Consider the following 17,723-nt stretch of genomic DNA (forward strand, 5'->3'; position numbering starts at 1 on the left):
CCCCCTCCCCCCCGCCTTTCTTTTATGGTCGGAGCCGAAGAGATGCCCCTTAGCGAGCCTGACAGAGCGCGTCATGCCTTGCCTGGGATTGGACGGCGGCGAAGTTGTAAGGAATCTCGACGTGGCAGCGATTTCCTCACGGAGGCGAACGGGAGGAGGAGCTATTCCCCTCGATCTCACCAATCAGAGCCTTCGAAGGAATAAGATTGACAGCAGTGCCTGATAGGAGAAATGAATCACTTCCCCCCCAAAAAGATGTATTATTTAATATAATATTAAAACATAAGGATATTATAATTGCATTTGATGTCCCTGCTGATATTTAATATATTCAATATTCTCTCATTATAGTTACATTGGATCTTTAATCATACAAGATAACAATAATTACTTTTAAATGAAACTAAAGGCACCCAACCCAGCCTCCAATGCATATTTTCCTTACTAGCAGGAAAAAGGAAACTAGCATGGAGCGAGGATAAAATTGCAGTCTCACTATGCAGGTAGTCCTCGACTTATGACCACAATTGAGCCCAAAATTTCTGTTGTTAAGTGAGATATTTGTTAACTGAATTTTCCCCATTTTACGACCTTTCTTGCCATAGTTGTTAAGAGAATCACTGCAGTTTCTAAGTTAGTAACCTGGTTGTTAAGTGAATCTGGCTTCGATATTGACTTTGCTTGTCAGAAGATCGCAAATGGTGATCACATGACCTTGGGATACAGCAATGGTCATAAATATGAACCATCATGGGGCTGCTGCAAAGATCGTAACTTTGAAAAACAGTCATAAGTCACATTTTCAGTGCTGTTGTAACTGTACGATCACCAAACTAATTGTTGTAAGTCGAGGACTATTTGTACAATGGATGATTTGAAAACACATATGGAGACACACTTTCAGATGACCACTAGATGGCAACAAAGAGCTCTGCAGCCATGTTACTTATTTCCCTCCATCTGGTAGCCAGAGTTTGTAGCTCAAATATGATAACCCTATACAATACTATAACCTTAAACTCCTAGTTAAAGGAACCATTTTTAATGTTTCTCTGTTTTAGTATATTCAGGGGTAGCTGAGCCTGGCAGGTAACTTACTGTCTCAAGTGGGGATACGAAGAAGGTTTTGAGCCCACTAATCCTAACTGCAATTTTCTTGGAAAGGTTTTTCAGAAGTGGTTTTCCATTGCCTGCTTCCTAGGGCTGAAGGAGAGTAATTGGCCCAAGGTCACCCAGATGGCTTAGTGCAGGGGTCTGCAACCTTAAACACTCAAAGGGCCATTTGGACCCGTTTCCCACAGAAAAGAAATCACCGGGAGCCACAAAACCTGGGTGGGCGTGACCAACTTGACGTCATTCATTTCTGTGGGAAACCACAGAAATGGTTTCTCCCTCTCTCCCCCCCCTCTGTCTCATGTGTGTGTTCCCCCTTGAACATACACACGCAGGGCCTGGTGGCTCAGCAGACTAAAAGCATTGTGATTAACACCAGCTGTCTGCAATTACTGTAAGTTCGAATCTCACCAGGCTCAAGGTTGACTCAACCTTCCATCCTTTCTAAGGTAGGTAAATTGAAGACCCAGTTTGTGGGGGCAATAAGCTGACTTTGTATAAATATACAAAAGTATGAAGGCTATTGCTTAACGCATTGTAAGCCTCCCTGAGTCCCCGGAGAAGGGCAGCATATAAATCAAATTAAAAAAAATATTCCAAAAACAGGCAGGGGTTGGTGTTTTGTTTTTTTCCCCCTGATGTTGTTCTTCTTCTTTGGGTGCTTTTTATCATATTTAAATCATTTCAGGTTCCCCTGCAGTGGCTCCCTGTCGGCTGAACACACCACTGGCTGGCCCCACCCCTCACCCTCCCCTCCCAGTCACTCCTCGCCTGGCCTGAGAAGGTAAGGGCAACGGCGGATGATGGAGACTCGCTCCATATCCCAGAGTGGGAGCGAAGTGCCCCTGTACTTGCCGTATCTTGCAGGCGCTTCTTCCAGCCCTTGTTGGTGCTGCGCACACCTTGGTCGCTCAGGGAGACACACAACTTGCTTTCCGCCCCGAGACACTGGCTCGGCCTGGCTGCTGTTGCCACCTCCATAGTTTGTCTGCTGCTCTCACAGCGCCTTGCGCAGCACAGTTAAATATAGCGGGGGGACAGTGGGGGAGATGGTGCCCCTCCTCGTGGAGCCCATTACGATGCAGAGCATTGGCCTCAACTGGGCTGGGCCAGTGTCTCAGGACAGAGAGCAAGTCATGCAACTCCCCAAGCGACGGAGGTGTGCCCAGCACCAACAAGAGCCGGAAGAAGCACCTGCGAGATATGGCAAGTACAGGGGTGCTTCACTCCTGTTCTGGAATATGGAGTGAGTCTCTATCCCCCGCTGTTGCCCTTACCTTCTCAGGCCAGGCGAGGAGTGACTGGGAGGGGAGGGTGAGGGACGGGGCCAGCCAGTGGTGCGTTCAGCGAACAGGGAGCCACAGCAGGGGGACAAAAGAGCCGCCTGCGGCTCCAGAGCCACAAGTTGCAGACACCCTGTTTAGTGCCTAAGGTGGGACTAGAACTGAGAGTGTCCCAGTTTCTAACCTGGTACTTTAACCACTGCACCAAATTGGTTCTCAGTTTCAAAGTTTGAAACTTTGAAAGCCAGAAATTGCCTAAAATGATAGAAGAGAACAGGAGGTAACAGATGAGGCTGACCAGGGACTTTAGGCAAGGGAGTGTCAGCCTGAACTGTCAGTAAACACCCAGTGATCCCATTTGCCACCAGTCACCTAACATCACCACTTTTTAAATAAATGGATACTGAAGTGCACCAGATTTTATATATTTTGCCGCTGCTATAGGATGGTGTGTGTCTCACCTACACTACTTTAATACAGATGCATGTAGAATAATTTAAGGCTGCTCAGCTGCTTTTGCGTTAAAAAAATACTAAGGGCAATATCATGGGGGCATTGCTATATCGTGTTACTATCGTACCTGTGGGGCAGGTCAGAAAATTAAAAAACAAATAAACCATAATTGGCAGCAGTATGTATGAATTCAATTTAGGTGTGTAGCAATGCAGCCGGGCATTGTAAAAACAATTAATGCCAGAATTTTGATAAATAGTAGCAGTAGTTAATTTTTTACGGATAGGACCATATATGGATTACTATATTTAGTTCTTGGTGCTGCTTTTAGGAATGAGATTAACATATGGCAGCATACGGTATTCTAAAACAGCATGACAAAGGTGATGAAGGCTCTTGAAACTGCATTGGGTGAGGCAGTAGATTAAAGAAGGAGTGACTGATAAAATATGATAGTGATCCAATTATCTGAAGGCTTGTGATTGAATGTGGAAGGTGCTTGTTATGTGTTGCTCTAGAAACAAGATTGATTGATGATTATGTGTTATCAAGTCTTTTTTGATTCCTAGCAACTACATAGATGTCCTATCCCTAACCTGGCCTTTCAAGCAGGGGTGAAATGTAAAATTTGTTACTACAGGTTCTGTGGGCGCGGCCAACTTTTTTTTTTTTAACTTTTAAAAGCATTTTTTCTAATGCTTTGAAAAGCCTCTGCCGATCAGGCAACTCAGCTGGGATCGTCAGAGACTTTTCAAAGCATTTTTTTTACCACCTCTTCGGCCAAGAGGTTGCAGAAAAAAATGCTTTGAAAAGCCTCTGACTATCCCAGCTGAGCCGCGCGATCATCAGAGGCTTTTTTCTTTACTTTTAAAAGCATTTTTTCGTCTGAAGAGGTTGTAGAAAAAATGCTTTTAAAAGTTAAAAAAAAAAAAAGCCTCTGATGATCCTGCGGCTCAGCTGGGCATGGGGGGGTGCGCAGGAATTTTTGCTACCGGTTCTCTGAACCACCCGCTGCCATTGCTACCGGATCGGGCAATCAAGTCCGAACTGGGAGCATTTCACCCCTGCTTTCAAGCCTCCCAATGGAGCATCATCATCACTGTAACTGTGTCCAGCCACTTTGCTACCGTTGTCTTCTTCCCTTTCCTTCTATTATTCCCAACATTAGAGTCTTCTCCAGAGAGCTGGATCTTTGCCTATGACAGTGATGGCTAACCTTTTCTGGACTGAGTGCCCAAAGTGTGCGTGTATGTGCTTGAATGTGTGCGCCCCCAAAAACCCAAAATGCAATGTGTGCGCAGCCCCTGTGCATGCACCCTGACCCCCCTGTGCATGCATCCCATGCATGCACACACACCCAGCAAGCAGCTCACACATGGGTGTGTATCCCTTGCACACACCCCACCCCCGCACGCACGCCCCCCACATGTGCCCTGTCCTGTACATGCATGCATGCCCCCCGCACACACCCTGCCCCCGTGCATGCACACATGGCTCCCTGCACATACCCCGCCCCCCACGCATGCACGTACTCCCCCTGCACTTGCCATGCCCCCGCACATGCGCAGTAGAATCCTAAAGACCAGCTGGCTGGTGGGAGGCGCGCGCGCATGTACAGCAGGGTTGAACTCGGGTGTTGGCTTGTGTGCCATCAGAGAGGGCGCTGTGTGCCACCTCTGGCACGCCTGCCATAGGTTCGCCATCTCAGGCCTATGATGTCCAAAGTAGGATGATTTGAGCCTGATAACTTGTGCCTCTTGTGACAACTCTGAATTGATTTGGTCTATGATCCACATGAGAACAAAACAGCTTTCCACTAAATATTAGGGGAAAAGTTGCCAAACAGACATATAGCATCTTTTTCCTTATTGGAAGTACATAAACAGAAAGTGAATAGTTATCCTTTAGAGATGAGGTAGTTCTGTCCTGCATTAAACAAGAGACATACCAGTGACTTTTATGGTGAATCCCAGTTCTATGATACTGTGAAGTCAGACCGTTTGATTGCTTTTTATATGCTAATAGGATATTCTTGTGAATATAATCTCTTTGCCATGGAGACAGGCTCAGAAATTTGAATGGACTTTTTTTAGGCAGGCAAAAACTGCGTCAGAAGGTTTCTTGATCTATGAAACATATTCATGTGTACGTTTTTCCCCCTCTCCATAAATTATTGCTGCATTGTTCTCTCTGATTTAACAGATCTCTTTCAAAGAATTGCCATCTCTGTTTTTAACTTTAACTATACAGATTTCACTTAAATGCTCTTTCCTGAGCCCAGTTTATTGATTTGGGAATGAGTAACTTGTCTTTGTTCATGTGATTAGAATGTACATAGTACCAGCTGGAATATGAGCTTGTTGCTGTGTGGGAACTAATTAATATAGACAAGTATATCTAGAGATTTTGTCATTTTTAGCTTCCAACTTATTACATGCATTGTACTGTATATTTCTTGAGAAAATGCATTATCCATTCTGAAAAAGTTTGTTTATTTACTTAAATTTATTGGCCACCCAACTACAGGAGGCTCTCAGAGAATGTCTCAGAGAACAGAAGACGTGACATCCTTTCTCATCCTGCATTCTCTCTAAAAATCTCTTTCTTCTGATGGAGCTGGTTCGACTTTTAATCTTAAAAGATGCTTCTGGTTTTTGTATTCCCACCAAGAATCCTTTGTACATCATAATCATTTCAGTGTTTAAAAAGTAATTTAGTATCATTTTAACTACCCGTTTTGTCCAAAAGATGAGGGCAGTTCCCAGAGGTTGCATACCGTAACACTGTTTTAGAATTATAACTCTCCCTCCCTCCCTCCCTCCCTCCCTCTCCCTCTCTCTCTCCTTCTCTGCTGTATGGCAATTTCAGTATCATCTTGGAGTGAAATTGCAAACGCTTGAGTAATTTTATGTGTTATCTTCTGCACATCTATTGTAACTAATGCTTATAAATAATATGATTTTCTTGGCCTGATACAATATGGCAATAATAAAATCCCACAATCAATATTTTATTCAGCTTGGCATGCATTGCAGAGCATATAAATGGCAACATTCATCTTGATTTAGATACTTCCTATGAATTTGTTTTTTGGTGCTTTCAACTCAGTGTTCTCCTGGCAACTGTCTGGACTTCTCCTTGCAGTCCAGAATCTTTTGGTAAGATTTTTGGAAGTGGCTTGCCATTGCCTTCTGCCTAGGGCTGGGGGAGAGTAACTGATCCAAGGGTGCACATCTGGAATTATGCCTAAGGCATGACTAAAACTCATGACCTCCTGGTTTCTAGCCTGGTGCATTAACCCTGCATCAAAGAGGTTCATTTCATGATCATTTATATAAGTTTAAATTTATGTATCTGTATATCTCTCCTGAAAGCAGGTTCAGGGTACAGAAATGCCATGGTGATTTCTGAATGGCAGTTCTAAAAAATAGGCTTACCAAATATGAATGTGCACTTTATGAAAAATAATGCATTTCTGTAAATTCATTCAGCTCAATGCAAGACTCCATTTTAACAGAGAATGAATATTGTTGGCATATACAGTATTGTGTCTTATCTCGTAATGGCTTCAGGATCAGATATCTACAATGTCTGGGACATCATTAGCCATTAGCCATTAGCTATTCTCACTGTTTATGCCAGGTAGTTATTTGCAGCTGTTCCATCAGGCCGTTTATACCTTTCCTGTCACCTAACTGCTGCCTGACATTTTCATGGTTTTATGCGCCTAAGCTTTAATTGAGCTAATTCTAGTTTCTGCAGTAGGAATGCCACATGGATGGATAAGTAATAATATTTCAGAAACTGATTAAGCCATCCTGCCTTTTTATTTGTCCCTCTGCTGTACTTCCTCTTTAAACTTTTTCTCAGCAAAAGTATCTGAAGAACTTACAAATGTATTTTAAAGGTATTTGTTGGCGACCTTAAAGCAGGCTTTCCTAAACTGAGAGGCACCTCTCTTGGGGAGGTTCAGACAGAGGTCCAAGGAAGGGTGATGAACTTTATTTTTTAAAAAATGTTTTTATTAAAAATAAAGTTTCATTGTACTGTTTCCATTGTTCATTTGTGTTTATTTTAGTGTTTGGATTTTTAGGGGAAGTGCGTACATTAAGATTACATTAAAGGGAGTGTGATGGCAAAAAGTTTAGGAACCCTGCTGTAAAGGAAGAGGAACTATGGCATTGTTTACTTAGCCCTACTAAGATTATCAATACTCTTTCTTTTAATTTAGCCAAGATCACAAGGGAGGGGGAGTTACCACTAAATAGCTGATAATAATAACTTTGTGGTTCCTTGCCATTTGACAGCTGCCTAAAGCATTTCCCCCCTCTTGTAATACAAAGTTTATCCCATAGGACAGGTATCTTATTGTGTCTTGAAATGCAAAGATTTAAGGAAACCACTATATTGAGGGGCTCTTTTTGATAGTGTTGGAAGACAATGGAAATCTTCAAAGAGACATATTTGCCATCCATTTTATCATAGTTTTGAGAACTGGGTTCTTTGGGCTATGATACAATGAATGGCAAATATGTCTTTTCTCTGTGTCACATACCCTTGAAAGAGTTTTTCACATCTCTTTCCTATGTCTACTGGTCATCTAGAGCTTTGCAACCAAGATATGCTATGGGTAGCTGAGGGGCTGGTTTTAAATGACTTACTGTATACCAGCAGGAGAATGGTATAATGTACATACATTCATTCATACATACATATATACATACGTACATACCTCAGAAAGCCATTTAAGAACAATATTCAAATAATGCTTTTCTTATGTAAAGGAAAGGGATGCGGTGGCTCAGTGGCTAAAATGCTGATGTCGATCGAAAGGTCAGCAGTTCAGCGGTTCGAATCCCTAATGCCGCATAACGGGGTGAGCTCCTGATACTTGTCCCAGCTTCTGCCAACCTAGCAGTTCGAAAACACGTAAAAAATGCAAGTAGAAAAATAGGGACCATCTTTGGTGGGAAGGTAACAGTATTCCGTGCGCCTTTGGTGTTTAGTCATGCTGGCCACATGACCACGGAGACATCTTCGGACAGTGCTGGCTGACACTTCGGCTTTGAAACGGAGATGAGCACCGTTTACCTTTTACCTTATGTAAAGGAAAATGCAGCGTTGTGACATAATAGTACAAGTTGCCTATCAAGAACATTTTGTGGTTGACTTTCTTTCATCACTTGTTTTTTCTTTCTCCTTTTTTTCCTTCTACATGTACGGTAAAGTTCTTGTCTGAAAAAGAAAAAGTTTTAAAAATATTCTTTGTGATATTTATTTTATTTATTGATTGATTGGTTCGATTTATATGCCGCCCTTCTCCGGAGACTCAGGGCGGCTTACAATGTGTTAAGCAATAGCCTTCATACTTTTGTATATACCTGCTTAGTAGGGCTTTTGCCCCCCCCCAGCGGTGTTCTTTTTTGTACAAAGTCAGCTTATTGCCCCCACAATCTGGGTCCTCATTTTACCTACCTCGGAAGGATGGAAGGCTGAGTCAACCTTGAGCCTGGTGAGATTTGAACACAGTAATTGCAGGCAGCTGGCAGCTAAGTGCTACTTAATAGCACTATCTAAGAAAACCGGTGGTTTGAGTCTTTTAATCCCACACATGTGAATTAAAATCTTGTGGTAAAATGGACAGCAAACAAATTTAATAAATAAATAAAAATAAATAAAAGAGGGGAAAACTCTATTAAACAGAAGTAGGATATCAGAAATCAAAGAGTAATTAAATTTTGCTCTAGATTGTACTGTATTTTGAAATCTAAGTGTTATGTATTGATACTTTTAAGCAGGAGTTTCAAACCTGCCTACGTTTCTGATTGGCTGACAGTCCCTCCAGGATTGTATATAAGGAGGGCTGCAGCCTCTGAGTTTTTGCTGAAGTCTCACTGTAAATTAAAGAGCTGTTGTCACTTGCTTGGTTGTGCCTCTCGTTATTCCCGAACCACTTCATTGGCGACGAAGGTGGGATAGAGGTCACAAGAAGCGAACCAGTGAGACCACGAGCTTCAGCTAGGCGACGAGGCGAACTACAGGAGGCATACCGAACATGTCTGCCTACGTTCCGCCCAAGCCTTTTGATCCGACCCGCGAAAAATGGGTCTCGTACCTAACGAGGTTCGAATGCTCGCTCGAAGCCAGCGACATGCAGGGGCTCTCCGCTAATCGGAAGAGGGCCCTCTTCCTAAGCCACTGCGGACCGGACGTGTTTGAAATGGCAGAGTCACTGTGTGAGCCAACACCGGTCCAGACCGTCTCCTGGGACACCCTGATGGCCACGCTCCGGGCTCACTACGCTCCCGTGCCCTCCAAGTTCGTGCAACGATACCAACTCAGACAGCGCGTTCAGCGAGAGGGAGAACCGGTCAGCGCATACATGGCCAGCCTGAGAAAAGCCGCAACCCATTGCGACTATAGAGACTTAGACGATGCGTTGCTTGAGCAACTGATCTGTGGTGTTCGGGACATTAGGCTGCAACGGCGCCTGCTCGCCAAGCCTGATTTGACACTTGCTGGAGCCCTAGACGAGGCCAGGGCTCATGAAGCCTCCACAAAAGCCGCAGAAACGCTGCAGCGTCCGCTGACCAGCAAAGACAACCCCAAGTCTGCCCCGGTGCACAGAGAAGACGCCGGATCCAGCTCGGAGTCCGAGTCGGATGAGGACGTTTTCCGAACGGAGCACCAGAGAAAAGACACAGGCAGCCCGCGGCGAAGTTGCCCCAGCTGTGGAGGGCACCATGATAGACTGTCCTGCAAATACAGGGAGGCTATCTGCAGGCGTTGCGAGAAAAAAGGGCACTTGGCGCGGGTCTGTAGAGCCATTCTGCCCAGAAAACACCAACCACGTGAGCGTCGCAGCCAACCAGAATCAATGCGCCAGAAACAGCCAACGAGAGAAGGCGGTGCGAAAAAACGGCGCGAATTTGAACCTCGAGATGGCTGCAGCATTCACATAGACCAGGCCAGCGCGGAAATCGAGGACAAAGTCAGCACGGTGGTCGAAATCAACGGCAAGCCATGCTCGATGGAGATCGACACCGGATCGGCTCTCTCTATAATGTCTTGGGCGACCCTAAAGACCCTCCTGCCATCGTTCCGGAAGGACCAGCTCTCCAAACAGAGACTGCGCATCCTAGACTACCAGGGGAACCGAGTCCCCCTCGAAGGCGTGGGCACGTTCCGAGTCACCTACGGAGACTACGAAAGAGACCTGCCGCTGACCATCGTCACGAAGCAGCTTCCCAGCCTTCTCGGCATGGGGTGGTTCCGAGCCCTCGGCATGGGTTTCACCAGATGCTCAAGTCATCGTTAAAAGACAGTCTCCTGACCGAGTTCCAGGACGTTTTCGGGGACACGTTGGGCAAGTATGTGGGAACCCCTATCTCCCTTAATTTAGACCCCAACGTAGCCCAAATAAGACTCAAGGCCAGACGGGTGCCTTTCGCATTGAAACCAAAGATCGATGCGGAACTGGACAAACTAATTAAACAAGGGGTGTTGGTTCCCGTTGACCATGCAAAGTGGGAAACCCCTATAGTGACCCCAGTAAAGTCTGACGGCTCAATTAGGATCTGCGCCGATTACAAGTGCACGATCAACAAGGCTTTGCAGCCGAGCGCCTATCCGGTGCCGATCGTGCATCATCTACTACACTCCCTGGGGCCCGGAAAATTTTTTGCCAAATTAGACCTGGCTCAAGCCTATCAACAATTACCAGTTGATGATGCCACGGCAGAGGCGCAAACGATTGTAACTCATAGGGGTGCTTTCAAATGCACCAGGCTCCAGTTTGGGGTGAGCGTTGCACCCGGCCTGTTTCAAAGCACCATGGAGCGCCTCCTGCAAGGGCTTCCCGGAGTGGTGCCCTATTTTGATGACGTTCTAGTCAGCGCTCAGGACGAACGTCAGTTAGGGGACAGAGTAAGGAACGTCCTTTCTAGATTTAGGGAAGCGGGACTAAAATTAAAGAAAAATAAATGCATGATCGCTGTCCCCTCCGTTGAATTTTTGGGGTACAGGGTGGACGGCACAGGCATCCACCCTACCGAAAGCAAGGTGAGAGCAATTAAGAACGCACCTGCCCCCAAGACCAAAGCAGAGCTCCAAGCCTTCCTTGGACTGCTCAATTTTTACTCAATGTTCCTGAAAGACAAAGCTACCATCGCAGATCCCCTTCACAAACTCTTGGGGTAGAATGTACCATGGGTCTGGGGGAAACCACAAGCAGCCGCTTTTGAGGCAGTAAAGAGACTTCTATCAGAAGACAGTTTCCTAATCCAATACAACGCAGCACTACCGCTTGTATTGGTGTGTGATGCCTCCCCCGTAGGAGTTGGTGCCGTCCTGGGCCATAGACTGCCGAACGGCCTAGAGGCGCCCATTGCGTTTTACTCTCGCACTCTGTCAAGCGCAGAGCGAAACTATAGCCAATTGGACAGAGAGGCTCTGGCTGCAATTGCGGGGGTTAAAAAGTTCCACGAATACCTTTTTGGCCGGCAATTCGAACTTGTGACTGATCACCGGCCCTTGCTAGGACTTTTGGCAGGCGACAGGCCCACCCCCGCTGCTCTTTCCCCATGTTTGACTAGATGGGCTATTTTTCTTTCGGCCTATTCATATCAGCTGGTACATCGACCCGGACGGACCCTGGGTCACGCGGATGCCCTCAGCCGCTGTCCCCTACCTGACTTACTGACCAATCCAACACCAGAGGCCTCCGTCCTTCTACTGGACACATTAACTTTGGGACCTATTTCCTCTGCCGAAGTGGCAAAAGCCTCAGCCAGGGACCCAATCATCCGTACTGTGATGGGGTGGGTGCTGAAAGGGTGGCCGGTCAAGGTGGACGGGGGGGACTACCAAGGTTTTGTAAACAAACGAAACGAACTGTTTACGCAAGGTGGTTGTTTGTTGTGGGGGTGACAGGGTGGTAGTGCCAACAAAATTACGAACAAGGGTCTTAGAATTGCTGCACGAAGGGCATCCGGGCATTGTCAGAATGAAAAGTTTAGCCCGCAGTTATGTATGGTGGCCCAACATGGACCAAGTTATCTCCGAGTGGGTGGGGAAGTGCAGACCCTGCCAGGAGTCTCGCCCTGATCCCCCGGTAGCACCCATCCGAGAGTGGGAGAAACCAAAAGGGCCATGGGGGAGGATCCATATTGATTTTGCTGGCCCTTTCCATGGGCAAACATTTTTAATTGTAGTAGATGGCTTTTCGAAATGGCTTGAAATAATTCTAATGCCCTCTACCACAGCCGAGGCTGTTATTAAAGCCCTTCGCAAGCTGTTTGCCACACATAATAATAATAATAATAATAATAATAATAATAATAATAATAATAATAATAATTTTATTTCTATACATGGCCTACCGGATACTCTAGTATCTGACAACGGCCCTCAATTCACAGCAACCCTGTTCGAGGGATACTTGGCCGGACTGGGCATCCGCCATGCCCTATCGGCCCCGTTCCACCCGGCTTCTAACGGATTGGCCGAACGTTTTGTAAGAACGGCCAAAGAGGCCCTATCCAGACTAGATAACGGAGACTGGCAGGCCAGGATAGACCAATTCTTAGCTGTCCAGCATGCTACACCATGCACAGCCACAGGGAGAAGCCCAGCAGAGCTCCTCATGGGCAGGAAGCTTCGGTGCGTGTTAGATAGGCTTCACCCCAACTATTCGCATGAAAACTTCAAGGGAGAGACCTCTGGACTAAGACAGTTTCAGGTTGGGTCCCCGGTGTTCGCTCGGAACTATGCCAGCGGACCGCTATGGGTTGCAGGAACCATAGTGGGCATAACAGGCCCAAAATCTTATACGGTAGACGTTGGGGTAGACAGACTCTGGAAGCGCCACATAGACCAACTGAGAAAAAGGGTAGTCGGCGAAGCAAACATAAATTTAGACATCTCTGAGCCTAACTCTAACAACTTTCCCAAAACAGCTAACTCAAGCCCGGGTTCGCGAGAATACTTAGCTGACAAGCCCTGGTTCCAGCGCTGCCCCAGCGAGTCGCCACTCCCAACCGGGGATAACCACGCCCCGGACAAAATCCAGGAGGTTCCATTGGCGGAGCCGGGAGAGACAGAAAGTCCCTCCGACCAGCTCGACGCCCCACCAAACACTGAACTGCGCAGGTCAACTAGGATGAGAACTCGGCCTGGGCACCTGCGAGATTTTGTGTGTACTTATGTAAATTTTTGAATGTTAGTGCCTTCTGGGAAGGGAGGGGTGTTATGTATTGATACTTTTAAGCGGGAGTTTCAAACCTGCCTACGTTTCTGATTGGCTGACAGTCCCTCCAGGATTGTATATAAGGAGGGCTGCAGCCTCTGAGTTTTTGTTGAAGTCTCACTGTAAATTAAAGAGCTGTTGTCACTTGCTTGGTTGTGCCTCTCGTTATTCCCGAACCACTTCACTAATATTCTCCCTATCATAATGGATTCTTATTTGAAACCAGACCACAACTCAAAATATTGATAGTCTGATCTACTTTATAAGAATCCATTAATTTTCTTGCATGGTTTAGAAGTAACACAGACAATTATTTTGGTATTAAGAGCGCTATCAACATTAGTTGTGGAATAAGTTCTTTCTACAATATTGGCAATAGGTTCTGATGACCTCTACTTGAATTCAGAGGAATGTTCTAGTGGGTAGATTGGATTACTTGTACAGTTTGCCTCCAATGATTAATTCTAGTTTACCCCAGCCAATTCTAGCAACATTTTTCAAATCCTTAGGGGAAAGAGATACTGGCTTCATGGCTGAGTAAGTGTCTGATATTAGCCCTTTCTAATATCAGCTGACAAGCTGATAATGCGTTATGCATCAACAGAGGGATAGCATCAAGATCACTAGAAGTTATAGTACAGCTTTATACTGCACTAGTGAGATCACACTTGGAATATTGCATCCAGTTCTGTCACCACGATAGAAAAAAAAAAATGTCGTCACCCTGAAAACTGTGCAGAGAAGCGCAACAAAGATGATAAGGGGTCTGGAGGATACATCGTATGATGAATGGTTGAAGAAGTTAGATATGTCAAAGGGAAAGATTAGGAGAGGGGACATGATAACTGTCTTCCAGTACTTGAGGGGCTGTCACAGAGAAGAGGGATTGACTTATTCACTAAAGCACCAGAGAGCTGGACAAGAAGTAATGGGTGGGAAACTTGTTAAAGAGACAACCAACCTTGAAGTAAGGAGAAATTTTCTGACAGTGAGAACAATTAATCAATGGAATAGCTTGGCTCCCGGAGTTGTGGGTGCTCCATCACTGGAGATTTTCAAAAATAGAATGGACAGCTATTTGATGGTGTAAGACTCCTGGTTTGAGCAGGGGTTTGGACTAGAAGACCTCTGAGGTCCCTTTGAGCCAGGGGTGAAATGCTACCGGTTTGCTCCGGTTCGGCCGAACCAGTAGTGATAAAAACTACCAGTTCGGGCTTTCCTGCTTTCTAGCAAAGCTAAATCGTGCGGCACAGCTGTTCCCCCCTCACTGTTCTACTTACCTATTGAAGTCTTTTTCCGCGCAAAGTGCGTGTTTGGCATGCACTGTGCATAAATGGGCAGTGTGCTTTTGGCACCCGCTGTGCATGCGCGGGCAGCAAACCAGTGGCGATTCGAGGAGGATTTCAATACTGCTTTGAGCCCTATGATTCCTTGTTCTATGTTAATATCCATCAAAATTATCTCCAGCTTTATTAATTTAGTATCAACCAAGAATTTATCTTGTTTTCCCCCCTAGTTGTTGAATAATCTGTGTGGTTTTTTTTTGAACAACAAAACTACTTTGAAACAGTAGCTGGACTCACAGGCATCTACGCTAGATACCAAGAATTCCAATTCAGAAATATGTATTTTGACAACACAATGCAGTATGCCCGTTGCAACTCATCCAAACACATAAGGGCAGAATTTATGTTGCAGTGTCACAACATATATTTAGTCACTTGCCCCTTGACTCCCACATCATTGATAGTTGCTGAATTTTGGACTTTTTCTAAAATGGGAAGCAACCTTTTTCAAGCTGTGAGGGGCAATCAGAACACACAACAACATCTGTTAAAGCTAAATTTGTGCAATCTTCTCCCGCATTTAATTTCAAAACTATGGTTAAATTCAGGTTCTATTGTGTCAAATGTCACCTTTCTTTTTCTGTACCTTAAAACTCACCTTGCTGAGTGAATTGTTTAGAAAATACAAACATTCTGCCCCTTATTTTGTAACTTTTTAAATTAGCCTAATAAGGGTACTGATATTCTATTGAATTTAGGCACTTTTATGTCCAGTGAGGCTATCTTCTATTTGTTCTGTTTTGTTTAAATCTTGTATTTTGTTTAACATGGAAAAGCAACCTACATTTTTAAAAAAGAAGCTAATATTTGTATGGCCAGCAGATGGCAGTTAATACTCATTCAGTAAGTTTCCAAGATTTCTTTTGCAGTTTTACCAGTTTTTGCAAATTTCTACCAGTAATTGAATAACAGTGAAGGGGGACACACATAGTCCAGTTGGAATTATGAGTAATATTGCATTCTCCTTTTTTGGGAATAATGTGGGACCCATTTAGATCTAGAAGTTCATTTGATGACAACTTTTGTGGTTAATTATGCAAAATTAATGATAAGTATTTCTGCTGTGTAAAATCTTTCTCACTTGGCAAGATATTCAGAACATCTGTATGATTATATTTTTTTGTATCTCAGTTTGCATACATAGCTACTGATATGCACATACAGTGAAAACTACCTGAAATGAATGGATTAAGCCTTCAGTTTGTTGGCATGTGGCTAGCACCACAAAGTCACATGTCAGTTTGAAATGTTGAAGGCTCAGTCTAAAACACCTCAACGGGATGGTAATGGTGGGCATGGTTGGATTTCTGGAAAAAGAGGATAAAAGAGATGGAGGAGGAAGAAGAAAACGGTGGGGGGGGAAGCATATTTAGAAAGCATGGTTGGAATGGTAATAACATAATAACATAGTTGGAGGTCTTCTAATCCAACCCCCTACTCAAGTAGGAGACTCTACACCATTTCAGACAAAAGGCTGTCCAATCTCTTCTGAAAAATCTCCAGTGATGGAGCACCTACAACTTCTGGAGGCAAGCGGTTCCACTGGTTAATTGTTCTCACTGTCAGGAAATTTCTCCATAATCTAGGTTGATTCTCTTCTTGATTACAGTAGTGGCCAAAATTGTGGAAACCTTTTGGGAAAAGTGTATTTTTGAGGTTTGATGGCTAATAACACCACTTTTTTTTTTTTGGAGTGTCAAGATAATCCTATTCCACTGCTGGAATGGCCTGGGAATAGCCCAGACCTTAACCCAATTGAAAATCTATGGAGCCGACTAAATAAACTTGTTAGTCAGAAGCGACTCAGCAATAAAAAACCCAGCTAATAGAAGCAATCGTTCAATCTTGGTTTCACATTTTAACAGCTGCAGAACTAAAAGACTTGGTTCACTCCATGGGAAGATGTTGTAAGGCCATAATTCATGCTAAAAGTTACCCAACTAAGTATTAACTGACGTGATAATTTTTAGTATATCTCATTTTTTCTTTAGTGATAATTTTTGTATATCTCATTTTTTCTATGTGTTTCACATTTCTTCTTTATACTGTAACTGCTATTCTAATAGCAAATCCTTCATAAAAGTTATTGCATTACATTCTTGATTAAATTATCTTTCCATTGATATATAATTTTATGGTACTACTCAAAAAAAAAGTGGTGTTATTAGCTAGTTTTAGAAAATACACTTTTCCCAAAAGGTTTCCAATTTTGGCCACTACTGTAGATTCCATCTATTGCTTCTTGTCTTGCCTTCATGTGCTTTGGAGAATAGGTTGACCTCCTCTTCCTTGTGACATCACCTCAAATATTGGGACAGATGTATTAGTGGTGGGAAAAGTAAATAGAAATAAAATATGCAATTAGTTGTGGAAGAACTAGTTTGGAAAAAAGGAGGAAATAATGGAACAAGCTGGGGTGATTCTCATAAATCCTCTGACCAAAGAGACATCTGTTGGAAAAAATATCCTCCAAGAGCCATAATCGCATAGTGGAAAAGAAGGGATGACAAAGCTCTGAAAAAAAACCCCCAAATCCATGCTTCTGAAGTGAATATATGTAAAAATGATGTGTACTTCTATACTGTTTCCTGTTGCATTACAGGATATCTTCCTGAGCTTCTAAACCTGATTTTGGGGCTCCTTGGTTTGTATTGGGGTATTAGGGGACTTCAATCTCCATACCATGGGAGAGGGTCAGGGATGGCTCAGGATTTCATGGCCACCCTGTTAACAATAGGCTTGTTCCAACAATATTTGGTGCAGCTCCTACGGGAGTCATATGTTAGTTGTAGCCTTGACCTTAAAGTAATTGGATCGCTTGAGAATTAATCCTTTACCATAATCACTTCACCTACTGATCTAAATCATCAGAATATCTGCATGGTGGGATAATTAGGGTGGCTTGTTTTACACCTTGTATAGCTCAGATAACTCTACGTTCTTTGAGAACTCAGTGCTGTGGCAAGTAGTGTCTGGTTGAACTCTGTAAAAAATGGTAACTAGACTGGTTGTCCCTTAGGCACTTTCTTTCTTTCTTGTCTGCTGATCCCATGGAGTCCTTTGATTTACTCAGGAACTCTAGGAGATGAAGTAGCAAAAGAGATGCTTTGGCTGATTAGTGGAGCTGATGTTCCGATCAGTAGAGAAACTAGAAGTTAACTGAACACAGAGAAGAGTTCATGTTCATGACTACATTGTGGTAATAAAGGTAGTGAAGCGTGCTTACTTATACTCTTCGCTATATCAATGGTTGAGTCAGTGAGCTATTTGTGCAACATTACT

This window comes from Pituophis catenifer, unplaced genomic scaffold (genome assembly GCF_029215685.1).
Source record: "Pituophis catenifer annectens isolate HBS135680 unplaced genomic scaffold, rPitCat1.0.hap2 SCAF_3, whole genome shotgun sequence".
Lineage (NCBI taxonomy): Eukaryota > Metazoa > Chordata > Lepidosauria > Squamata > Colubridae > Pituophis > Pituophis catenifer.